The 25847-nt window shown below is 36.9% G+C and overlaps 1 long non-coding RNA gene across 3 annotated transcripts in view; it reads left to right on the top strand.

Moving 5' to 3' along the window:
- LOC116593189 overlaps positions 1-25847 on the top strand; it is an 84914-nt gene that overhangs the window by 7874 nt on the left and 51193 nt on the right. For all 3 annotated transcript variants that reach the window (XR_004286813.1, XR_004286812.1, XR_004286814.1), the window contains exons 3-4: positions 1832-1941; positions 17228-17286. This is a non-coding gene — a long non-coding RNA (uncharacterized LOC116593189). The remainder of the gene's footprint in view (positions 1-1831; positions 1942-17227; positions 17287-25847) is intronic.

Here is a 25847-nt window from a genome sequence, read left to right as displayed (position 1 = left end):
AGGAGAAGAATAAATGAAACAAGATGGGATTGGGAGGGAGACAAACCATAAGTGACTCTTAATCTCACAAAACAAACTAAGGGTTGCTGGGGGGAGGGGGGTTGGGGGAAGGGGGGTTGGGTTATGGACATTGGGGAGGGTATGTGCTATGGTGAGTGCTGTGAAGTGTGTAAACCTGGTGATTCACATACCTGTGAATTATAATATAATATATTATATTATATGTTTATAAAAAATAAAAAATTAAAAAGAAAAAAAAAGTAACATGGCAAAAGTTCTGAGAAGACTTAGTCTTATATGGTAGAAGCTTTGAGGTAGTACTATATACACTTATTTTCCCTTTTACTTTCTTGAATTTGACACTGGTTTAAGAGAATAATGGAATTGTAACTCACTAGATCTATTCTGCAAATATGCATTCAGTAAATTCAGACATGTACAGGCCAAGTTTGGTAGTCTGCTGGGATCTATTTGCATGAAGGAAAGAGGGTCTTGGTAGTGAAAAGTTATTATTTTCTTGATGGTTGATACCACTATGCCCTCCCAAAACCCCATCCACTATGGCATGGGAGAATATTTTAAACTCCCAAGCACTGGGTGGCATTCCAGTTGAGGTAAACAGGCATTATCACAGGAGAGTTGGAGTACACAAGCTTAGTTGAGGATATCCTTGGGGTAAACAAGAATTCATTAGAACTTCATAGAGTAATAACAAACTTCCTACTCCTTCAGAAAATAATTGTGAGAGGAATCAGGAGAGGAAGCTGTAAAAGAGAATGAGTTAAATTAATGCTTTATTAATCAGTGTTGGTACAAAGCAAATAGGACACAGGGCACTCAGTTTCAATAATATTCATCAAAGCATTATTACATTCATGTAGAAGCCTGACAGGGAAGAGAGACAGTCAACGGATGATGTCATGAGGGTCTTCCCCGCTTCTTCAGTTCCTATTACATCTATTATAATAATAATCTTAAATTCAACTCTTAGGTAAAAAAAATTAGATTTTTGAAAATATGCTATTTTATCCTCATTTGGTAAAATCCCTATATACGTTTTCCTAAGACTTGGGGTGAATTTCAGTAAACTTTTCAAAGCAAAACTTTTCTGAGCATGTGCTTATGAAATGGTCATACAATGTGTCCAGCACTATATAACATTATAGAAGCTAAAGAGCTAAGACACTCTCTTTAAATAAAGATCTTAGGATCCTATTGAGGAGATAATAATAAACATACATGTAGCACACAAACAACATTACATATTACAGGAGGCATAGTAAGGTGAAGTGTAGATAAAGAAAGTAGTCTAATGCAATTTTAGAATATAAACTCTCGATTTGGCTCCCCTGAAAATCTAATCTCAGTTCCTATTATTATTATTGGGCAAGTTACTTAAGCTCTGCATGCCTCAGCTTCTTCGTCTATGAGAATACGGTGAAAAACTAAATCTGCTGAAGTTATCTATATGCCACATGTTTAGAAGAGTGTTTAATACATAGGTGGAGCTCAATAAAAACTAGTGTTTATCCCTGCCATAGGTAAAGAAAAATAGTTCAGAGCATATCTGATACTTGTAAAATATCAACTGCCAGAGTTGGACCAGACTTTTGACAAAAAGTGATGCCTTTTAGAAATGGCACGACCAGATTTCAAAGAACATTTTCAGGTTTGCATTTTATAAAAAGCCAAGGATTATTCATCCCAATGACAGCTACAAATCATTCCCAGACAGAAAAGAAAGCGGAAAGCGTATGTCAGTTGATTATTAACTTTAAAAAAAAAAATCTTAGATCACAGATTTGAGATTTCTCTTGAAACTTTGAAAAAGTCCACAGCTCACGATGATGACAATCCTGAGGATACAGGAAAATCATTTCCCATGCAAGAAGAAGAAACTATCTGAAGAAGAGATAAGAGTGTGCCATGACATCAAAAAAGGTAAGAAAATAATATTTATTCAGTCAGTCATTCAGTCAACAAACATATTAAGAGGCTACTACATAAGACATGACACTGGGATCTAGAATCTAAAATTAAAATAGTTCATACCCTCAAGAGTTTGTGGGTATGAACTAATAAGTGATAAAATGCAAGGTGATAAAGGTTAGAGCAACTCCCTACAGAAAGCACACAAGGGGGTATAAAAGACAGGATCAGGAAAGGCCTTCTGGAGAAGAGGTTTTCTGGATGGGATGCAGAAAAGAATGAAGTACTACAGGTACTTTACTAGGGCTAGAGCAGCAGTGTGGTAAAGCATGGCATGGACTTGAGCCTAGAAACTGAGGAACAGGCCATATGAGTTCTACCTTTACTCTGAGACCAAAGTGAATCCACTGAAAGATTAAAGGAAGGAAAATGATATTTAACTATTTTCATTTTTGTAAGATCACATTGGTTGCACACTGAAAGCAAATTGGAAAGTGGAACAGAACTGAGTTTTATAAATTTTGTAGCCAAAAATCTTGTATCATTTTCTATCAATATGGAGTCCATTAATTGCAATGAAACTCCCTTTCCCTTAAACCTGTGTGGCTTGCTGATCCAAGTGCTACTATTCAACCATCATCAGTCCTCCCCATACTTCCACTCAGTTCCCTATAATCAATAATATGGCTGCTACAGTAGATGAAGAAAAGGAGGATGAGGTATGAACTTGCTTTTTCTCTTTTTCAAATAGAAACTGACACTTGGGGAGCCCGTATCTTGAGGAGAGAGTACTATGCACTGGTTAATTGCACAGGATCTTGATTAAAGGGCCAATTTTGACCACTGCTCTCTAAGTGAACTTGGGCAAATTTGTCAACAACTCTGGTCTCAGTTTCCTTATTATGAGATATGACTAAAATCATGTCTGACGTGAGGAAAACACCCCTGAAAGCTACAGGAAGAAAGCTGGACAAATGGAAAGACACTCCATTTTTGTTTTTTAAGAGAAAAAATTGTACAAGCTGGGGGAGAAGCAGAGGGAAAGGGAAAGAATCTTAAACAGGCTCCAGGCTCAACTCAGAGCCCAACAGGGGGCCCAATCTCATGACCCTGAGTCCTGACCTTAGCCAAAACCAGAAGTCAGAGGCTTTAACCAACTCAGCCACCCAGGAAACCCAACATTCCCAGTTTGTGGATAGCATGACTCAGTATCATAAACTGTCCATTCTTCCTAAGTTAATGTAAAATTTAACACAATCCCAAGAAAGACACAAATAAGCTTTCTTATGGAAGTAGACAAGTTGATATTAAAAATCATATGGAAAGACATGGCATGATGAAAAAATAAATAAAATAAAGTCAAAGACTACAAATTTTGATAAAGTGTTCACAACATAACCTAACTATAGATAGAATACTATTATTGCTAATATACAAAGAACTTAATAACTGAGGGGAAAATTTTTTTTGAAAACTCATTAAAATGGAGATAAGGCAAAAGAAGGCCATCTATAACCAACTTATAAAAATGACCTCTGAGGGGTGCCTGAGTGGCTCAGTGGGTTAAAGCGTCTGCCTTCAGCTCAGGTCGTGATCCCAGAGTCCTGGGATTGAGCCCCACATCGGGCTCTCTGCTCAGGAGAGAGCCTGCTTCCCGCCCCCCCAACCCCCGCCGGCCTCTCTGCCTACTTTTGATCTCTGTCAAATAAATTTTTTTTTAATCCTTAAAAAAATGACTCTGAATATAGGAAAATGTATTTAATCTCACTCATAATTAGAGAAATACAAACTAAAACTATACTGGTATATAATTATCAGATTGGCAACAATTTAAAAATATGACAACACATTCTGTAGAGAAACAAGCACTCTCATACATTACTGGCAGAAATGCAAACTAGTACAAGTTTTTGGGAGGAAAACTGACAATACCTAAGAAGCTACATCTACATTTACATTTTGACTCAGCAAGCCCACTTTTTAATTTAATTCCAGTATAGTTAACATACAATGTTATATTTGTTGCAAGTGTACAATATAGTGATTCAGCAATTCTACACATTACTCACTCAGTGCTCATCATGGTAAGTATACCCTTAATCTTTATCATCTATTTCTCCCATCCCCCGACCCTCCTCTCCTTTGTTGGCCATCAGTTTCTTCTCTATAGTTAAGAGTCTATTTTTGGTTTGTCTATTTTTTTCTTTGTTTCTTAAATTCCACATATGAATGAAATCATATGCTATTTGTCTTTCTCTTATTTCAGCATTATACTCCCTAGATCCATACACGTTGTTGCAAATGGAGGATTTCATTCATTTTTATGGCTGAGTAATATTCCACTGTATGTATGTATTCCACACCTTCCTTATCCATTCATTTATTGGTAGACACTTGGGCTGCCTCACAATTTGGCTATAATAAACATAGAATATTATAGTGCTATAATAAATATAGGGCTGCATATACCTTTTTGATTAGTGTTTTTGTATTCTTTGGGTAAATACTCAGTAGTGGAATTACCAGATCATACAGTAGTTCTTTTCTTAATTTTCTGAGGAAACTCCATACTCTTTTTCATAGTGGCTGCACCCGTTTTCATTCCCACCAACAGTGCACGAGGGTTCCTTTTTCTCCACATTTCTGCCACTTATTGTTTCTTATGTTTTTTTTTTTTATTTTAGCCATTCTGACAGGTATGAGGTGATGCCTTATTGTGGTTCTGATTTGTATCTCCCTGATGAGTGATGCCAAGCATCTCTTCATGTGTCTGTCATCTGCACTGTATTCTTTGAAGAAATGTCTGTTAATGTCTTCTTTTCATTTTTTCATTGGTTTGTTTTTTCAATGTTGACTTTTATAAGTTCTTTATATATTTTGAATAGTAATCCTTTATTGGATGTGTCGTTTACAAGTAACTTCTCCCATTTAGTAGGCTCTTTTAGTTTTGTTGATTGTTTCCTTTGCTGTGTAGAGGCTTTTTGGGGTAGTCCCAATAGTTTATTTTTGCTTTTGTTTCCCTTGCCTCAGGAGACATATCTAGAAAAATGCTCCTGTGGCTAAAGTCAGAGAAATTACTGCCAGTCCTTTCCTCTAGGATTTTTATGGTTTCAGGTCTCACATATAGTTCATTTTTGAGGGTTTTTTTTCTTTTTTTTTCTTTTTTTTTTTCATATGGTATAAGAAAGTGGTTCAGTTTCATTCTCTGCATGTGGCTGTCCAATTTTCCCAACACTATTTGTTGAAGAGAGAGATTGTCTTTTTTTTTTTTTTTAATTAATTTTTTATTTTTTATAAACATATATTTTTAACCCCAGGGGTACAGGTCTGTGAATCACCAGGTTTACACACTTCACAGCACTCACCAAAGCACATACCCTCCCCAATGTCCATAATCCCACCCCCTTCTCCCAAACCCCCTCCCCCCAGCAACCCTCAGTTTGTTTTGTGAGATTAAGAGTCACTTATGGTTTGTCTCCCTCCCAATCCCATCTTGTTTCATTTATTCTTCTCCTACCCACTTAAGCCCCCATGTTGCATCACCACTTCCTCATATCAGGGAGATCATATGATAGTTTTCTTTCTCTGCTTGACTTATTTCGCTAAGCATGATACGCTCTAGTTCCATCCATGTTGTCGCAAATGGCAAGATTTCATTTCTTTTGATGGCTGCATAGTATTTCATTGTGTATATATACCACATCTTTTTTTTTTTTTTTTAGGTGTTCCTTCTCTTTATTTTTTTTTAATTAATTTTTTATTTTTTATAAACATATATTTTTATCCCCAGGGGTACAGGTCTGTGAATATACCACATCTTCTTGATCCATTCATCTGTTGATGGACATCTAGGTTCTTTCCATAGTTTGGCTATTGTGGACATTGCTGCTATAAACATTTGGGTGCATGTGCCCCTTTGGATCACTACGTTTGTATCCTTAGGGTAAATACCCAATAGTGCAATTGCTGGGTCATAGGGCAGTTCTATTTTCAACATTTTGAGGAACCTCCATGCTGTTTTCCAGAGTGGCTGCACCAGCTTGCATTCCCACCAACAGTGTAGGAGGGTTCCCCTTTCTCCACATCCTCGCCAGCATCTGTCATTTCCTGACTTGATGATTTTAGCCATTCTGACTGGTGTGAGGTGATATCTCATTGTGGTTTTGATTTGTATTTCCCTGATGCCGAGTGATATGGAGCACTTTTTCACTTGTCTGTTGGCCATCTGGATGTCTTCTTTGCAGAAATGTCTGTTCATGTCCTCTGCCCATTTCTTGATTGGATTATTTGTTCTTTGGGTGTTGAGTTTGCTAAGTTCTTTATAGATTCTGGACACTAGTCCTTTATCTGATATGTCGTTTGCAAATATCTTCTCCCATTCTGTCAGTTGTCTTTTGATTTTGTTAACTGTTTCCTTTGCTGTGCAAAAGCTTTTGATCTTGATGAAATCCCAATAGTTCATTTTTGCCCTTGCTTCCCTTGCCTTTTGCATTGTTCCTAGGAAGATGTTGCTGCGGCAGAGGTCAAAGAGGTTGCTGCCTGTGTTCTCCTCAAGGATTTTGATGGATTCCTTTCGCACATTGAGGTCCTTCATCCATTTTGAGTCTATTTTTGTGTGTGGTGTAAGGAAATGGTCCAATTTCATTTTTCTGCATGTGGCTGTCCAATTTTCCCAGCACCATTTATTGAAGAGGCTGTCTTTTTTCCATTGGACATTCTTTCCTGCTTTGTCGAAGATTAGTTGACCATAGAGTTGAGAGTCTATTTCTGGGCTCTCTATTCTGTTCCATTGATCTATGTGTCTGTTTTTGTGCCAGTACCATGCTGTCTTGATGACGACAGCTTTGTAATAGAGCTTGAAGTCCGGAATTGTGATGCCGCCAACGTTGGCTTTCTTTTTCAATATCCCTTTGGCTATTCGAGGTCTTTTCTGGTTCCATATAAATTTTAGCATTATTTGTTCCATTTCTTTGAAAAAGATGGATGGTACTTTGATAGGAATTGCATTAAATGTGTAGATTGCTTTAGGTAGCATAGACATTTTCACAATATTTATTCTTCCAATCCAGGAGCATGGAACATTTTTCCATTTCTTTGTGTCTTCCTCAATTTCTTTCATGAGTACTTTATAGTTTTCTGAGTATAGATTCTGTGTCTCTTTGGTTAGGTTTATTCCTAGGTATCTTATGGTTTTGGGTGCAATTATAAATGGGATTGACTCCTTAATTTCTCTTTCTTCTGTCTTGCTGTTGGTGTAGAGAAATGCAACTGATTTCTGTGCATTGATTTTATATCCTGACACTTTACTGAATTCCTGTATAAGTTCTAGCAGTTTTGGAGTGGAGTCTTTTGGGTTTTCCACATATAGTATCATATCATCTGCGAAGAGTGATAATTTGACTTCTTCTTTGCCGATTTGGATGCCTTTAATTTCCTTTTGTTGTCTGATTGCTGAGGCTAGGACCTCTAGTACTATGTTGAATAGCAGTGGTGATAATGGACATCCCTGCCATGTTCCTGACCTTAGCGGAAAAGCTTTCAGTTTTTCTCCATTGAGAATGATATTTGCGGTGGGTTTTTCATAGATGGCTTTGATGATATTGAGGTATGTGCCCTCTATCCCTACACTTTGAAGAGTTTTGATCAGGAAGGGATGCTGTACTTTGTCAAATGCTTTTTCAGCATCTATTGAGAGTATCATATGGTTCTTGTTCTTTCTTTTATTGATGTGTTGTATCACATTGACTGATTTGCGGATGTTGAACCAACCTTGCAGCCCTGGAATAAATCCTACTTGGTCGTGGTGAATAATCTTTTTAATGTACTGTTGAATCCTATTGGCTAGTATTTTGTTGAGTATTTTTGCATCTGTGTTCATCAAGGATATCGGTCTATAGCTCTCTTTTTTGGTGGGATCCTTGTCTGGTTTTGGGATCAAGGTGATGCTGGCCTCATAAAATGAGTTTGGAAGTTTTCCTTCCATTTCTATTTTTTGGAACAGTTTCAGGAGAATAGGAATTAGTTCTTCTTTAAATGTTTGGTAGAATTCCCCCAGGAAGCCGTCTGGCCCTGGGGTTTTGTTTGTTTGGAGATTTTTAATGACTGTTTCAATCTCCTTACTGGTTATGGGTCTGTTCAGGCTTTCTATTTCTTCCTGGTTCAGTTGTGGTAGTTTATATGTTTCTAGAAATGCATCCATTTCTTCCAGATTGTCAAATTTATTGGCGTAGAGTTGCTCATAGTATGTTCTTATAATAGTTTGTGTTTCTTTGGTGTTAGTTGTGATCTCTCCTCTTTCATTCATGATTTTATTTATTTGGGTCCTTTCTCTTTTCTTTTTGATAAGTCGGGCCAGGGGTTTATCAATTTTATTAATTCTTTCAAAGAACCAGCTCCTAGTTTCGTTGATTTGTTCTATTGTTTTTTTGGTTTCTATTTCATTGATTTCTGCTCTGATCTTTATGATTTCTCTTCTCCTGCTGGGCTTAGGGTTTCTTTCTTGTTCTTTCTCCAGCTACTTTAGGTGTAGGGTTAGGTTGTGTACCTGAGACCTTTCTTGTTTCTTGAGAAAGGCTTGTACCGCTATATATTTTCCTCTCAGGACTGCCTTTGTTGTGTCCCACAGATTTTGAACCGTTGTATTTTCATTATCATTTGTTTCCATGATTTTTTTCAATTCTTCTTTAATTTCCCGGTTGACCCATTCATTCTTTAGAAGGATGCTGTTTAGTCTCCATGTATTTGGGTTCTTTCCAAACTTCCTTTTGTGGTTGAGTTCTAGCTTTAGAGCATTGTGGTCTGAAAATATGCAGGGAATGATCCCAATCTTTTGATACCGGTTGAGTCCTGATTTAGGACCGAGGATGTGATCGATTCTGGAGAATGTTCCATGTGCACTAGAGAAGAATGTGTATTCTGTTGCTTTGGGATGAAATATTCTGAATATATCTGTGATGTCCATCTGGTCCAGTGTGTCGTTTAAGGCCTTTATTCTCTTGCTGATCTTTTGCTTGGATGATCTGTCCATTTCAGTGAGGGGAGTGTTAAAGTCCCCTACTATTATTGTATGATTGTTGATGTGTTTCTTTGATTTTGTTATTAATTGGTTTATATAGTTGGCTGCTCCCAAGTTGGGGGCATAGATATTTAAAATTGTTATATCTTCTTGTTGGACAGACCCTTTGAGTATGATATAGTGTCCTTCCTCATCTCTTATAATAGTCTTTGGCTTAAAATCTAATTGATCTGATATAAGGATTGCCACTCCTGCTTTCTTCTGATGTCCATTAGCATGGTAAATTCTTTTCCACCCCCTCACTTTAAATCTGGAGGTGTCTTCGGGCTTAAAATGAGTTTCTTGGAGGCAACATATAGATGGGTTTTGTTTTTTTATCCATTCTGATAGCCTGTGTCTTTTGACAGGGGCATTTAGCCCATTAACATTCAGGGTAACTATTGAAAGATATGAATTTAGTGCCATTGTATTGCCTGTAAGGTGACTGTTACTGTATATGGTCTCTGTTCCTTTCTGATCTACCACTTGTAGGCTCTCTCTTTGCTTAGAGGACCCCTTTCAATATTTCCTGTAGAGCTGGTTTGGTATTTGCAAAGTCTTTCAGTTTTTGTTTGTCCTGGAAGCTTTTAATCTCTCCTTCTATTTTCAATGATAGCCTAGCTGGATATAGTATTCTTGGCTGCATGTTTTTCTCGTTTAGTGCTCTGAAAATATCATGCCAGCTCTTTCTGGCCTGCCAGGTCTCTGTGGATAAGTCAGCTGCCAATCTAATATTTTTACCATTGTATGTTACAGACTTCTTTTCCCGGGCTGCTTTCAGGATTTTCTCTTTGTCACTGAGACTTGTAAATTTTACTATTAGGTGACGGGTGTGGGCCTATTCTTATTGATTTTGAGGGGCATTCTCTGAACCTCCTGAATTTTGATGCTCGTTCCCTTTGCCATATTGGGGAAATTCTCCCCAATAATTCTCTCCAGTATACCTTCTGCTCCCCTCTCTCTTTCTTCTTCTTCTGGAATCCCAATTATTCTAATGTTGTTTCGTCTTATGGTGTCACTTATCTCTCGAATTCTCCCCTCGTGGTCCAGTAGCTGTTTGTCCCTCTTTTGCTCAGCTTCTTTATTCTCTGTCATTTGGTCTTCTATATCACTAATTCTTTCTTCTGCCTCATTTATCCTAGCAGTGAGAGCCTCCATTTTTGATTGCACCTCATTAATAGCTTTTTTGATTTCAACTTGGTTAGATTTTAGTTCTTTTATTTCTCCAGAAAGGGCTTTTATATCTCTCGAGAGGGTTTCTCTAATATCTTCCATGCCTTTTTCAAGCCCGGCTAGAACCTTGAGAACTGTCATTCTGAACTCTAGATCTGACATATTACCAATGTCTGTATTGATTAGGTCCCTAGCCTTCGGTACTGCCTCTTGTTCTTTTTTTTGTGTTGAATTTTTCCGTCTTGTCATTTTGTCCAGATAAGAGTATATGAAGGGGCAAGTAAAATACTAAAAGGGTGGCAACAACCCCAGGAAAAAATGCTTTAACCAAATTAGAAGAGATCCAAAATCGTGAGGGGGGAGAAAGGGGATAAAAAGAGATTCAAAAAGGAAGAAAGAAAAAAAAAAGAAAAAAGAAAAAAAAAAAGAAGAAAAGAAAAGAATTTAAAAAAAAAAACACCTAAGAAAAATGTAAAAAAGAAAAAATATATATATTAGGTAAACTAGTAAAAAATCGTTAAAAAAGAAAAAGGTAACAGTTAAAAAAAAAAATTTTACCTGAAGGCGAGAGAAAAAAAAAACAAAAACTGAAAAAGAAAAAAAATTAAATTAACTGCAAGACTAAAAAAAAAATCACAGGGAAAAAGCCATGAGTTCCGTGCTTGGCTTTCTCCTCCTCTGGAATTCTGCTGCTCTCCTTGGTATTGAAACCGCACTCCTTGGTAGGTGAACTTGGTCTCGGCTGGATTTCTTGTTGATCTTCTGGGGGAGGGGCCTGTTGTAGTGATTCTCAAGTGTCTTTGCCCCAGGCGGAATTACACCGCCCTTACCCGGGGCCGGGGTGAGTAATCCGCTCGGGTTTGCTTTCAGGAGCTTTTGTTCCCTGAGCGCTTTCCGTAGAGTTCCAGAGGACGGGAATACAAATGGCGGCCTCCTGGTCTCTCGCCCAGAGGAGCCGAGAGCCCAGGGCCGCACTCCTCAGTGCGCCCTCAGAGAACAGCGCCAGTTACTCCCGTCTGCCTGACCTCCGGCCGCGCTCCGAGCTCACCGAGCCTGCGACCAGTTCAAGGTAACACCGAGCTGTGAGCTTACTGTCGGCTCTGTCTCTGTAGCCGGCTTTCCCGTTCCAATACCCGCAAGGTCTGCGACACTCAGACACCCCTGATCCTTCTGTGACCCTGCGGGACCTGAGGCCACGCTGAACTCGCGTGGGCTTCGCCCCGGTTTAGCCTCTGGAGCGATGTCCCTCAGCGGAACAGACTTTTAAAAGTCCTGATTTTGTGCGCGGTTGCTCCGCCGCTTGCCGGGAGCCGGCCCCTCCCCCCGGGGTCTATCTTCCCGTCGCTTTGGATTCACTTCTCCGCCGGTCCTACCTTTCAGAAAGTGGTTGTTTTTCTGTTTCCAGAATTGCTGTTCTTCTTCTCTTCGATCTGCCAATGGATTTTCAGGTGTTTGCAATCTTTAGATAAGCTATCTAGCTGATCTCCGGCTAGCTGAAGCAGTCTCAGCCTGCTACTTCTCCGCCATCTTGACTCCTCCCCCCGAGATTGTCTTCTTCCATTGCATTTTCTTGCCTCCTTTGTTGAAGATAAATTGACCATATAATGATGGATTTACTTCTGGGCTCTCCATTCTGTTCCACTGATCTATGTGTCCTATTTTTGTGCCAGTACCTTACTGTTTTGATTACTACAGCTTTGTAGCATATTTTGAAATCTGGGATTGTGATACCTCCAGTTTAGTTTTTCTTTTTCAAAATTGCTTTAGCTATTTGCAGTCCTTTGTGGTTGCATATAAATTTTAGGACTATTTGTTCTAGTTCTGTGAAAAATACTGTTGGCATTTTGATAAGGATTGCATTAAATCTGTAGATTTCTTTGGATATTATGGGCACTTTAATAATATTTCTTCTTCTAATCCATGAGCAAAAAATGTCTTTCCACTTCTTTGTGTCTTTTTCAATTTCTTTCATCAATGTTTTATAGTTTCCAGAGTACATATCTTTTACCTCCTTGGTTAAGTTTATTCCTAGGTATTTTATTATTTTTAGTGCAATTGTAAATGGACTTGTTTTAATTTCTCTTTCTGTAGCTTCATTATTTGTGTACAGAAATACAGATTTCTGTATATTGATTTTACATCCTGACTTTACTGAATTCATTCATTAGTTCTAGAAGTTTTTTGGTAGAGTTTTCAGAGTTTTCTATACATAGTATCATGGCATCTGCAAATAGTCAAAGTTTTACTTTTTCCTTACCAATTTGGATGCCTTTTATTTCTTTTTGTGTCTGATTGCTGTGTCTAGGACTTCTGATACTGTACTGAAGAAAGGTGGTGAATGGATAACCTTGTCTTGTTCTAGACCTTAGGGGGAAAGCTTAGTTTTTCAGCATTACGATGTTCACTGTGGATTTTTCATATATGGCCTTGTTATACTGAAGTACATTCCCTTTAAAACTATTGTGTTGAGGATATTTATCACAGATAGATGTTGCACTTTGTCAAATGCTTTTTCGGCATCTATTGAGATTATCATAAGGTTTTTATCCTTTCTCCTGTTGATGTGATGTATCATGTTCATTGATCTGCAACTACTGAACTACTCTTGCATCGTAGGAATAAATCCCACTTCATGGTGAATGACTTTTTTTTTTTAATGTATTGTTGGACTCAGTTTGCTACTATTTTGTTGAGGATATCCACATCTATGTAAATCAGAGTTATTGGTCCATAGTTCTCTTTTTTGGTAGTGTGTTTATCTGGTTTTAGTATCAGGTTAATGCTGTCCTTATGAAATGACTTTGGAAGCTTTCTTTCCTCTTATATTTTTTTGGAATAGTTTGAGAATAAGCACTAACTATTCTTTACATGTTTGGTAGAATTTACCTGTGAAGCCATCTGTTACTGGATTTTTAAGCTGTTGGAAGGTTTTTTTAAATTACTAATTTAATTTCATTGCTGGTAATTAGTTTGTTCAAATTTTCTATTTCTTCCTGATTCAGGTTTGGGAGGTTACAAGTTTCTAGGAACATATCCAATTCTTCTGGGTTATCCAATTTGTTGGCATATAATTTTTCATAGTACTCTCTTATAATCTCTTTGTATTTCTGTGGTGTCGGTTACTATTTCTCCTCTTTCATTTCTGATTTTGAGTCTCTCTCTCTCCTTCTTTCGAATCTGGCTAAAAGTTTATCAATTTTGTTGATCTTCTCAAAGAACCTGGTTTCACTGATCTATTTTTATTTATTTATTTTATTTATTTTTAGTTTCTATACTATTTATTTATATTCCGTTATTATTTCCTTCCTTCTGCTCACTTTGGGTTTTATTTGTTCTTTTCCTAGCTCCTTTAGGTGTAAGGGTAGATTATTTGAGATTTTTTTTCTTCTTCTTCTTGAAGTAGGCTTATATTATTATAAACTTCCCTCTTAGAACAGCTTTTGCTGCATCCCTAAGATTTTAGGTCATTGTGTCTTTATTTTTGTCTTCATTTTTTTTTTTTAATTTCCTCTTCGATTTCTTGTTTGACCTTTTATTGTTTAGTAGCATGTTATTTAACCTCCATGTATTTGTGTTCTTTCCAGATTTTTTCTTCTGGTTGATTTCCAGTTTCATACTATTGTGATTGAAAAAGATGCATGATAAGACTTCAATTTTTTCGAACTTCTTAGGAATTGTGTTGTGCCCTATTATGTGATCTATTTTGGAGAATGTTCCATGTGCACTTGAAGAGAATGTGTATTCTACTGTTTTAGGATGGGATGTTCTAAATGTAACTGTTAGAGCCATCTGGCCTAATGTGCCACTGAAAGCCACTGTTTTTTTGTTGATTTTTCTGTTAGGATGATTTCTCTGTTGATGTAAGGGAGTTTTAAAGTACCCTACTATTATTGTATTAGTATCAAATACTTTTTTGTTGTTCGTTTTTAGATTTTATTTATTTGACAGAGAGAGACGCAGTGAGAGAGGGAACACAAACAGGCAAGTGAGAGAAGGAGAACCAGGCTTCCCACCAATGTGGGGCTCAATCCCAGGATCCTGGGATCATGACCTGAGCCCAAGATAGACGCTTAACTACTGAGCCACCCAGGTTCCCAGTATCAAATACTTTATGCTCATTATTAACTGCTTTATGTATTTGGGTGTTCCCATGATGGGCACCTACATATTTACAATTGCTATACCTTTTCGTTGGATTTTTCCCTTTATGATTATATAGTGTCCTTCTTTGTCTCTTGTTACAATCTTTGGAGTCTATTTTTTTAATTGACATATAATGTACTACTGGTTTCAGAGGTACACGTCTGTGTCCCATCAGTTTTATATAATACCCAGTGCTCAATATATCACATGCCCTCCTTAATGTCCATCACCCATTACCCCATCCTTCCACTCCCCCAACCCTCAGTTTGTTTCCTATGGTTAAGAGTCTCTTCTAGTGTGTCTCCCTCTCTGGTTTCATCTTGTTTTATTTTTTCCTCTCTTCCTCTGTGATCCTCTGTTTTGTTTACTTTAGAGTCTATTTTGTCCAACATATGTATTGCTATCCTGGTTTTCTTTTAATTTCCATTTGCATAATAAATGCTTTTTAATCCCCTCACTTTCAATCTACATGCATCTTTAGATCTGAAAGATTTCACTTGTAGGCAGCATACAGACAGGTCTTGCTTTTTTATCCACAGCAAGTCCACTTTTAAGAATTTATCCAGAAGATACCCCTCCAATACAAAAATACATTTGCATGAGTTATTAATCATAGCATTGTTCATTGTTGCAAAATATTGGAAACAATGTAAATGTCTAAATATAGGAAAGTGGTTAAATAAGTTACATACATCTACACAGCTGTAAGAAGGAAAAACTACAAGAGGATTTCTATGAACTAAAATGGACAGTTTTCCAGGATACATTAAGTAGAAATAAGTACAAAGGAGTACTATTTATGTGCCACCTTTTATAAAAGAGAGAGAAATAAGATATACATGTATCTACTCATTTCCACCCCCCCCCAAAAAAGATAACCTGAAACTAAAGATTACTTACTTACAGAAATAAGGGGGAGGGGCATGAGGTACAAGGGATGATGGGGACAGGGGAAGAAACAGTTCCCTGAGGATAACTCTTTGTACAGTTCTGATTCTTAGAAACCATGATAATATTTCATACACCAAAAATACAAATAAGGGACTCAAATCAAGCAGAATGATAGGAGAACCCAAAATTCATACAAATAATAACAAATGATCCTAACTCTATTACAAATTACACTACTGTGAAGGGGATGGGGAAGAAAAGAGTAAACCTAAAGAAGTTTGAAAACAGTATTTTGACTATGTGCTCTTAAGAATAAGACAAAAGGAGCTGTACACAACCATTGTATATGAGTTGGTAACTTCCACCACTTCTCTAAAGGGGCATGAGTTAGTAATTCTGAAAAGAGTTCTGAAAAGTTGTATTTCTTAGGACTGTGCAAACAAGTAAATAAACTTTGAGTAATGAGAAACAGATTTCTTACCTTCAGGGAAAGGAGTTACAAATAAGAAAAAGTATAACCATAACCATTTTAATTTTTAGGGTTATTCTTAGAAAAATTACCCCAGGTTTAGAGCAGGGAAAGTACAAAATTAGTCTGGAACATCCTGTGGTTGAAAAAGAAGTGCTCAAAAAAATAATGGGCAATGTCAAAAGGACACAGACATCAACTTGACGCTCTCAATGGTTAAATGTGGGCCAATATGAAAAACAAAATAAATGATGGAAATGGATTAGAACATACAGAATATATTGAGAAATATATATATGAGAAAAAAGGAAAACTTCTTTACAGAATTTTAATTAATAAATGTCAAAAAATTATGGAAATAAAAAATTCATTTGGCAATTAGTGGGTTACTACAGGATAAGATATAGAGTATTTACATAGTTTTAAAGTATTTCTTTATAAGATACTAATTAAGTACAAAGGGAAAAACGGTTACTTTATAGTAAAGAAATCCATTAGACACTACCTTAACCAAGTGATCAAAATTAACATCACCAGGAATAAGCTACATCAACATCATAGACTCTAAACACAATACACTGAGAAAATTACAATGTCACTTCTGTGATATTTATATGTATAGTATGAATTTAATCATTATTGATTTAACCATTATCTAGATCCTGGCCCATAAAATGGGCATTTATGGGATAATTAGCAAAAGCTGAATAATGTCTGTAGATTAGTTAATAGTATAATATCAATGTTAATTTTCTGATTTTGAAAAATATACTGTATTTAAGTAAAATGTTAATACTTGTATTAATACAAGCTAATAAAAGGTATATGGAAATTTTATACTATATTTTGTACCACTGTTGCAAATTCTTATTAATCTGAAACTACTTCAAAATAAAAATTTAAAAATACTAAAAAGAAAAAAATTCTGCCATCTATGGTTATATAAAATTTTGTTTTTAAAGATACAACCTGACACCCTCTCAGAAAAGAAAAAGATATTTTCTTCTCAAAATAAAAAGATTCAAAACATTTTGCTTTGTGAAAACTAAAAAATATACATGGAAAGGTGTATATATATATATATTTTTTTTTTCTTTTAAGATTTTATTTATTTGAGAGAAAGAAAGAGTGCATAAGCTGGGGGAAGGAGAGGCAGACTCATTGCTGAGCAGGGAGCCTGATGCAAGGTTCCATCCCATGACCTGAGCTGAAGGCAGACCCTTAACCCTGAGCCACCCAGGTGTGCCTGGAAGGATTGGTTTTAATATAAATTCTCCCCAAGATTAGTAGGTTCCCTGACTCATTATTTTAATTTTCCAACTACTGTTCATATTTTCAGAGGATATGATCAAAGTAATGATATAATATTTCTATGAATAAACTCCTAGTGATTGTACCCCAATGGTCATTGTCTTGCAGTCTAATTTTATGTATATATTGCTTCAGGTAACAGATGTCAGAGTTCCTTTTCTGCCTAAGCTATCAGCTGTAATGTAGCAGTAAAGAAGAGCTGACCCACATGAAACAAGTACACAAGTGCAATTTTGAAGTTTTCTTCTCTATTTCAGAAAAAAAGGTAGAGAAATGGAGAACAGGATAAAGGCCTAGAATCCCCTGCTCCAGAAAGGTAAGGGCAATTGTGCCAACTATAATACCCTTCACTAGTCTGCTTACTTAACCTTCTTAGTCTCAGGTTATGCTGAAGCATGCTTTAGTTCTCAAAATATATTTATTTACAACAAGCAGCTAATTAGGATGAATGCTTTTAAAATTTCATTTTAATGAAACATTTTGCTTTGGAGAACTCAAATGAAACCACAGCAAGTCCTCTGATTTTACCACCAGAGGGCATGTGACATTAAGAAATAGGGCAAACAAAGGCTACTTGCTTCTGAGATTCTCTGATTTTATGGTTTGAAATCTGTAGCTAGCCACTTCCAGAAATAAACTCATTTGGAAGACAAATAAGGTATGTGCAGATGAAGATAGGAAGAGGGGGTTAAACACTCCATTCAACACTGAAGAAGGTTGGCAGTAATGACTTGTGATGTTTCCTCTCCTGGTGATGTTTAAGAAAAATACTGGCTGGCTAATGCAATCAAATCTAGAAAATGAGGGATGAGCTAGTCCAAAATCAATGAGTCCAGGGTCTTTGAGTTCAATTAGTGTATGGATCAGTGAACATCTCTGTAAATCAGGTCCACCCCATCCCTGTGACCAGCAGGTGCATATCGTGGGTCCCAGAGAGAATGCAGAGAGCACCAGGCCAGCATGAGCACGAGCACCAGGCCAGCCCCATGCTAGAGAACTGAAACAAAATGAATGCTCATTCCACTGATGTTGGGTTGATGAGATCTCCTTACAAATATATGGCATTTTGATCTTGAAGTTAGAAATTACTTGGAATAAAAAAAATTAAATTTTGCTGTTCCTCTTATAATCATTCCCCCATCTCCCCTTCTCTTATTTCTATTGCCTTTCCCACGTAAGTCCCAATCCCCCCTCTTTTTATTCTTTGATTGGCAAATACATGGAAAAGGTGATGAATTATTGATTTTAATGGTTTAAAACTTATTTCAAGTCTGCCGATAGTTGTGCTGAAACAGTCTGAAGGGGAAGGTGATCTTGGGCTTGGACTTGAATCCAATTGGTCTCTGCATGAAATGGCACCTCACTCAGTCATTATACTGAAGTCATTTCCTCCACATTGCATAAAAATCCTGTGTTCATTCCACAGGTGAAAAATTTTGAGGGAAACTGTGCATGTTAGTGGGTATCAGTAGGATATTTCTGTGGCAAAACAGTCCATGTTAGTTTGAGGACGGTCATGACTAATACTGCATTTGTACAGCTGGAAATACCAGTGCACCACATTTTTCTCCCATGATGTTTCCAAAGCTCTCTAAACAGATAAAACCAAACTAGGGAGCTAATTTTCTTGACAGTTTAGCCAAAAACTGTATATTTGTATAAAGGCTAAGGGTCAGGAAGAATGGCTATGCATTATTTGGAATGTTTTATATTATGTAACATGTTTGCAATGTTTCTTTTTTACTTTTTCAGAACAGTCCCAGAAATAATTACATAAATGTTCTGCATTACCTAAAATTTACTAAAGTCTATTTTTTGCTAATATATCTCATTATTCATTCCTACTTTATCACCTTCAGCTTTTTAATCAGTCTTTTATTATAAGATTTATTGTTCCTCTTTAGATGTGGGTGCTGCTGAGCCCTAGCTCTAACTGACAGAAGATAATCATCTATTAAATCTGCCAATTCTGACTGTTCTTACTGCTGTGATACCTTCAAGAACCAAATTCTTCTTTAATGAAGTTGAGTGGGTTTCAAAAGCAAACCTGCCTTCATCACATTTTGGGCCACCCAGGGCCTGCTCAGTGTGAAGCCCGTGAAAATTGATCCTCTTCTTTTGCTTTGAGCATCTGACTAACCTCTGTGAGTCCATATTGGAAATGACAGAGAGAAAGATACCATACCATGTGCTTAACAGAGTTCACTTTCCCATCCCCAATCACTCATTTATATGCCCATATACCCCTTGGTAACCCCACATCACATTCTTCCCTTCCTGAACTCAGGTCAAATGGATTTCTTCCTTTCTCAAATGTGAATGCCTCCTTTGCTTCAATGCTTACAGAATTATACAGTTTTGGGGAGTATCCAAGGCTAAGTTGGTTTATATGTAGCAACTATTTTTAGGGCAGCCAGATTTTTCTGACATCCAAGAATAGAATTTTAGGATATACTGGAAATAACCTCACCCTAAGCATTCAGATTGAGATTGAGGTTACAACTTCACACCTGGGTAGGCGTCAATATGTTCCTCAGGTAGCAGGGATGGAAACTCCAAATACTACCTAGATATATAAAGAATACACAGCTTCTTTATTTTCTATCACAGATTTACTCTTCCTTGCAAACATTCACCTCACTGGGTACCAGGGAATTAAAAACACTCTTGCCAATATTAGGTATTGTTGTCTCTTCTCTTTTAAAATTGACTCTTCTATGATCCATTTTCTTTTGGATAAATGTTGAATCTTTCCAACTTCCTTTCTCTTCTTTTGGTCTTTCCAAAGATGGGGAGCATGGAGCTGATAAAATCAGATGGCAGCAAGATCTAGGCATGACAGAGTCCCCTTGATCCACAGTGAATGGTTTGGTCTCCTCCCAGTCAATGTGTCACTGGGTCCACACTGGCCTTTAGTGTCAGCAATATTATGCTGGCACTAACTCTACTTCTGACCATTTGCCTCTGATGTGTCTTCTCACACTGCTGCAATTTGTGCATCTTCAGGCATCTGCAAATTCTTCGGTCTTCTAAGCACCAACACATCTCTCATTGAAGACTAAGAGACCTTCCAGAACCCCTAGCAGTCAAAGTTCGGTCTCATCCATCTAGCCACTTGCCAAAGCCACAATTATTCCATCACTTCACATGTCTGAAAGGGTCTTTCCTCCAGAGTTTCAGGCAGTGATAGGGGAAAAACTGGACTCTGCTTTGAACTTTCAAAGCAGGATACATATACTGAAAAAATTGTGGCCCTGATTCCCCTTCCTTTCTTCCTCAGCATTCCACAGCAAAGAAGGGAAAATATCCCATTGCCTATAAGGAACTTCTTTTTTTTTTTTTTTAAGATTTTTTTATTTATTTATCAGAGAGAGAGAGGGAGAGAGAGCAAGCACAGGCAGACAGAATGGCAGGAGAGGCAGAGGGAGAAGCAGGCTCCCTGCTGAGCAAGGAGCCCAATATGGGACTCGATCCCAGGACACCGGGATCATGACTTGAGGCGAAGGCAGCTGCTTAACCAACTGAGCCACCCAGGTGTCCCTAAGGAACTTCTTTTTATATCCTCTTTGCATACCCTCTCTTTTTATAACCTTTCTGAGGTGGTATTCTGTCTCTTTTTCTAAAGTCATAACAGTGGACAGGTTGCAGAGAGAGAAGCTAGTTCACTCACCAAGGAAGATGCATCTGGAGAGATTCCGAAAATAGTCTGTCATACCTAACTTGTAAATAAGCTTCCGTTTCCTCGGCCAAAAAATGGAGAAAATAATACCTGGACCCAACCTCCACGGAGAAAGAGCTCTGTCTCACTCTTGAAATCCTTCTGGATAAAAACTCTAGGAAGTGGAATTTTATAGATAGTGGAATTTTATAGATCTCTATTTCATACAGGGTTTGCCCTCTCAGGAAGTCTATGCTAACACACAATTCTACCTGCCAGATTAGCTATAAGACAGCATGCCATACACATGCATGCACGCGTGCACGCACACGCACATTCTCTCTCTCTCACACACACACACACACACACACACACAGAACCATTCTCCACTTATACCCTCCTTCTCCTCGGAAATGCCCTTCAATCTGTGTTAGGTTCAAACATCAAGACACTGATTAAAATTTCAATACAGTTACAAGTCTAGTGAGTTGACTTTTCTTAGATGATTCAAAAACCTTAAAAACAACTTATAAGAACCTTTAAGAGACAATTATTCATTCAATAAATACTTTGCGCACACCTACTATGTGACAAGTATTGTGCTGGGTTCTTGAAGGTATCAGAGGTCAAAACTGACTCAAAAACCCACAACAAAACAAAGGAGGCAGAAAAAAACTTTTGGAGATGATGTACAAGTTTATGGTACTAATTGTGGCATAATATTGTTCATTAGGAGCAGACAAGTAGATTAATAAGTGGAATACAAATTTTTACAATGATTAAAGTGGTTATTGTTTTACCCTCACTTAGCATATTAAAGATTACTGACTCACTTATTCATTATTTCTCAATTAATTTATACCTTCCAGTATTAAAGTAACCTTTAACCAACAGGGAAAGAAATATTATCTCAGACCAGTAAATGCTCCAGTTTGCAGGTATGATCAATTAAACCTTAATCAAGACACAGGCCCTTTTTGAAATTTCCAGTGATTCATACTTAATCCAGCGGCCATGTTTGCCTTCCCTGCCTGCCCCCCTCCTCTTTCTAACGTCACAGGGCACTAAGCATGTCAGTGGGTCTTTTCAAGACCACATGTTTCTTTTTTTTCCTTTTTTCTTTTTTTCTATTTTACATCTTTCACAGTTTGGGTTTCTAGAAATCTGTCATGTTTTTCTGAAATGATGTTCCTAAAGGTTTACTTGGCCAGCAAGACACATTGTTGTCCTTTCATTATTATAAATAATTCTGGAATGATTTGTTAGCATTATGACCAACTTATGACCTCTTGTTAGCATCTCTTGATAATTAGTCCAATCATCCAAGAGGTTTTGTTTCCTAGAAAATGAGAGATTGTATTTACTATGGGTAATATGGTGAATCTATCTTCTTTCAACCCTCAATTTCTACCCATGTATTCCTACACTGCTGGTCACAATCTTTCTTATTCTTGGTATATTTCTTACTTTTTCAAAACTCCTAGGATTACTCATAATTCTCTTTACCTTGCCTATGTACAGGAAAAGTAGATGTCTATGTAGAATAAAGGACCATATATATTCAATAAAAGAAACAGAACACTCATATATGTCAGTACCACCATTTTCTTAAAATTAATAAAAACTAAGCATATCTATTATCTACTACATTCAATCTTCTTTCACATCATATCACAATGTCTTCTGTGAACTTCACCTTTTCTCATTTTGATTATCATTATGAATTCAGGAACTCAAGAACTCAACTTTATGAATAGTTTTTTTTATGCGGAAATTGTTTTCAGTTGGATACTGGAAATCCCTCAAAGGTGACTCCTTTGTCAGTATAACTCCAGGAATTTTTAAAGCCTGAATCTGCATTCAGATAAAAGTAAAAGGTCCACCATTCAGATAAAAGTAAAAGGTAAAAGAGCCTTTAAAGAGCTCAGATTCCGTTTAGTGGAGAGTAGAAAAGAATGAAATTCCAGACATTACAGAGCACATTTGACATTTTATATCTCAACCTCTTTAGTGATAGAACATGTTAGGAGTATACATTTTTAGTTTAGTTTTGATATCCTAAATTCATTTTATTTTCTTCTGAAGTTTCTATCCAGAATTTCTATCCAGAATGAGATAGAACCCTTCAGAAGGGGTTCAGATCAGTATTATCCCTCATTTCTACCCTCCAGCTGAAGCTAGAACTCGAATCCTTTTTCTGAAGCTTTTACTCTTATCTTTCAGCTTGGAAATTGTGGAAAGTTTCACACACAAAAAAATGACACCTAGGACAAGTCTTGAAGAACCAGAGAATCTACCAACAGATTGGCGGTAGGGGATGGGGTGGGAATGAGATATAAAATGTACTCCAGAAAAAACTGAGCATATATATAAGTACATCATGTGTAGAGATCCAGAGGCACAAAAGGGACTTGGAGTAGAAAGATGGAAGAAGGCAGTGAGAAGAGATGAAGACACCATGCTATGTTTGGTGAGTGTATGAGAGATCTTAGTGTGCCACACTAAGCAGTTTCATTTTTATCCAATGGGTAATCACAGTACAAAAGTAACTAGGTGGTTTTAAGAAAGGTTCTGGAACACTAGCCAAGGTAAATTTATAATACATTCCAAAAAGTTATTCATGTATACTATCACCCTTCTTTCAGTGTGAAAAAAGTTCTAGAAAGGGGTTAAAGAAGGAAAATTTTATGCATATAACTTTGAACAAGCCCCTGATATTTTTATAAGCTGCAGTTGATGAGTCAGTTCTAATGGAGGTATCATCTCATTGTATGATGGCATTACTTATATCTCTCCTTCACCCACATAAGAAAGAATCAGACATGCCATTGTGGTAGGCAGAATTCTAAAATGGTCCACATGATCTATACCCCTGGTGTTACATGCATGATTCAGTTACATCTTTGATTAGATTACATTATATGGCAAGAGTGAAAGAATTTTGTAGATGTAATTAGATCCCAAATTAGCTGACAAATTCATCAAAAAGGAGATTATCCTGAATGAACATGACTTGATCAGTTGGAAACCATTTAAAAGGATTTTGAACTTCAAGAAGGTCACAAAGAGATTCTCTTCCTGGTTTTGAAGATGCAAACTGCATCTACAACTACAAGGAAATGAATTCTGCCAACAATTATGTGAGCTGGGAAGATAAATTTGAAACTCAGATGAGAACCCTGACCTGGCCAATACCTTGACTACAGGTATTGAAATACCCTAAGCAAAGACCCAACTAAGCCAAGTCTGGATGCCTGACCCATGGAAACTGTGATATAATAAGTATATAATGTTTTAAGTTCCAAAGTTTCTGGTAATTTGTTATAATATACCTATAGAATGTAAGGAAAATCACAACAGAACCAATACTTACCTATTAAAAGAGGCAGTGTGGTTATGGTTAAAGACTACATGGGCTCATTTCCCAACACTACCACCTATTTGCTATGCAATTTGGGCATCTTTCATCATGCTTCCATGCCTTAATGTCCTCATTATGAAAGAAGAATAAAGACAAGGCTTAACCTCAGAGGATCATTTTGAGGATTAAAGGACTTAATTTATGCAAAGTCCCTAAAAGGGCACCTGCCATGCAGTAAGCACACTATAGAACATTAGCTATCTTCATATGATGCTTTTCTACTAATTATCAATGGATCTAGATATATCAAAGACTTTCTTCATATACCCTCCTTAACAAATAAGAGTATCATCCTATTCTAAACATTCAAGGCATCTGATAAAAGATAAAATCTATCACTATATTGAGTTTCTGCAGTCCATTTCAGTCAGAAAAAAAAAATAAATGATAAAATAATGCAAAAAAACGTGGTCTCAATTTTAAACTAGAAAAATAGCTGGGGAGGTCTTACCATATCTGGAACTCTTTGTGCTCCCCTAAGATTTGAAGTTCAGTCACAGTTCCAAAGCAAATCATTAAAACACATGAACAGCTGCTAAACTCTTATGTTATTTCCAAGGAATTGGGCGACACAGGTATTCCATATATATATAATAAAATTGAAGGAAAATACTTTGGGGAAATCTATTTAGCTGTGGTAGGTACAAAAGTAGGTAGGTAGAAAGATGGATGGATGGATGGGTAGAAGGAAGGAAGGAAGGGAGGAAACAGGTGATTTGGAATCCTAATCATGAGAAGATACATCTTGAATACCTGGGTCAAATTGAATTTTAAGAAAATATCAAAAAAGTCAGCAGATTAACAAAACAGAAATTAATTTCTTGCTCACAAAATGGTTTAAAGTGAGATCGGTAGAGAAATTCCTCTCCATGCAATCATTCAGTAACCAAGACTCTCCATCTTGTAGGCTCTTCCATACCCTATGGTTTCGTTGTTACTTGCTTCCACATGAGCCAAGGACACTTAGCATGAGGGAGCACATGTGGGAAGTTGTAATGGACCAGACTGAAAGTAGATGAATTTTCCCTTCACTTTCATTCTATTAAGGACAACTCAATCACATGGCCATACCTAACTGCAAAGGAAAAAGGAAAATACACAGTGTGGTCTTGTTGCCAGTAGGAAGAAGTAGATTTCAGAGAACAGAAAGCAGTCTCTGCCATAAGCACACATGCAATTTGGATGTGCAGCTGGTCATACAATTTACAGAAGACAATATAACTTTTGAGTCAAAATAATCTTGTTTCCAGGGGCACCTGGGTGGCTCAGTCAGCAAAGCTTCAGATTCTTGATTACAGCTCAGGTCATGATCTCAGGGTCCTGATATTGAGTCCCTTGTCAGGTTCCGTGCTCAGCGGGGTGTCTATCTAGGATTCTCTCTCTCCCTCTGCCTCTGTCCCATGCCCCACCCTCGCATGTGTACTCATTCTCTTAAAGAAAAAAAAGAAATAAGAAATCCAGTTTCCAAACTTAGCCACTTGTCAGTTGTTTGATCTTAGGCAAAATACTTCCCTTCTCTGTGCCTTAATCTTATCAGTTCTTTATTTCTTAAATGAGGATTTGAAAATCCTACAGTTTAAGATTCTTATGAGATTGAAATGAAAAAAAAAAAAAAAAAAAAAAAAAAAAAAGAGATTGAAATGAGATCATATGTTTAAACTCATTAGAATAATGACTGGCATTTATTATTATCAATAGTTATAAATATTTCATTCTAACTGTATTGTTCATTTGGGAAGACAAAGAAACAAGATGTCCTATTATTTGAGCTAAGAGATCATATGTACAGAATCAGAAT

Source organism: Mustela erminea, chromosome 6 (genome assembly GCF_009829155.1).
Source record: "Mustela erminea isolate mMusErm1 chromosome 6, mMusErm1.Pri, whole genome shotgun sequence".
NCBI lineage: Eukaryota > Metazoa > Chordata > Mammalia > Carnivora > Mustelidae > Mustela > Mustela erminea.
Note: the sequence above shows the minus strand (reverse complement) of the source record. Positions and strands in the feature narration are given on the sequence as shown.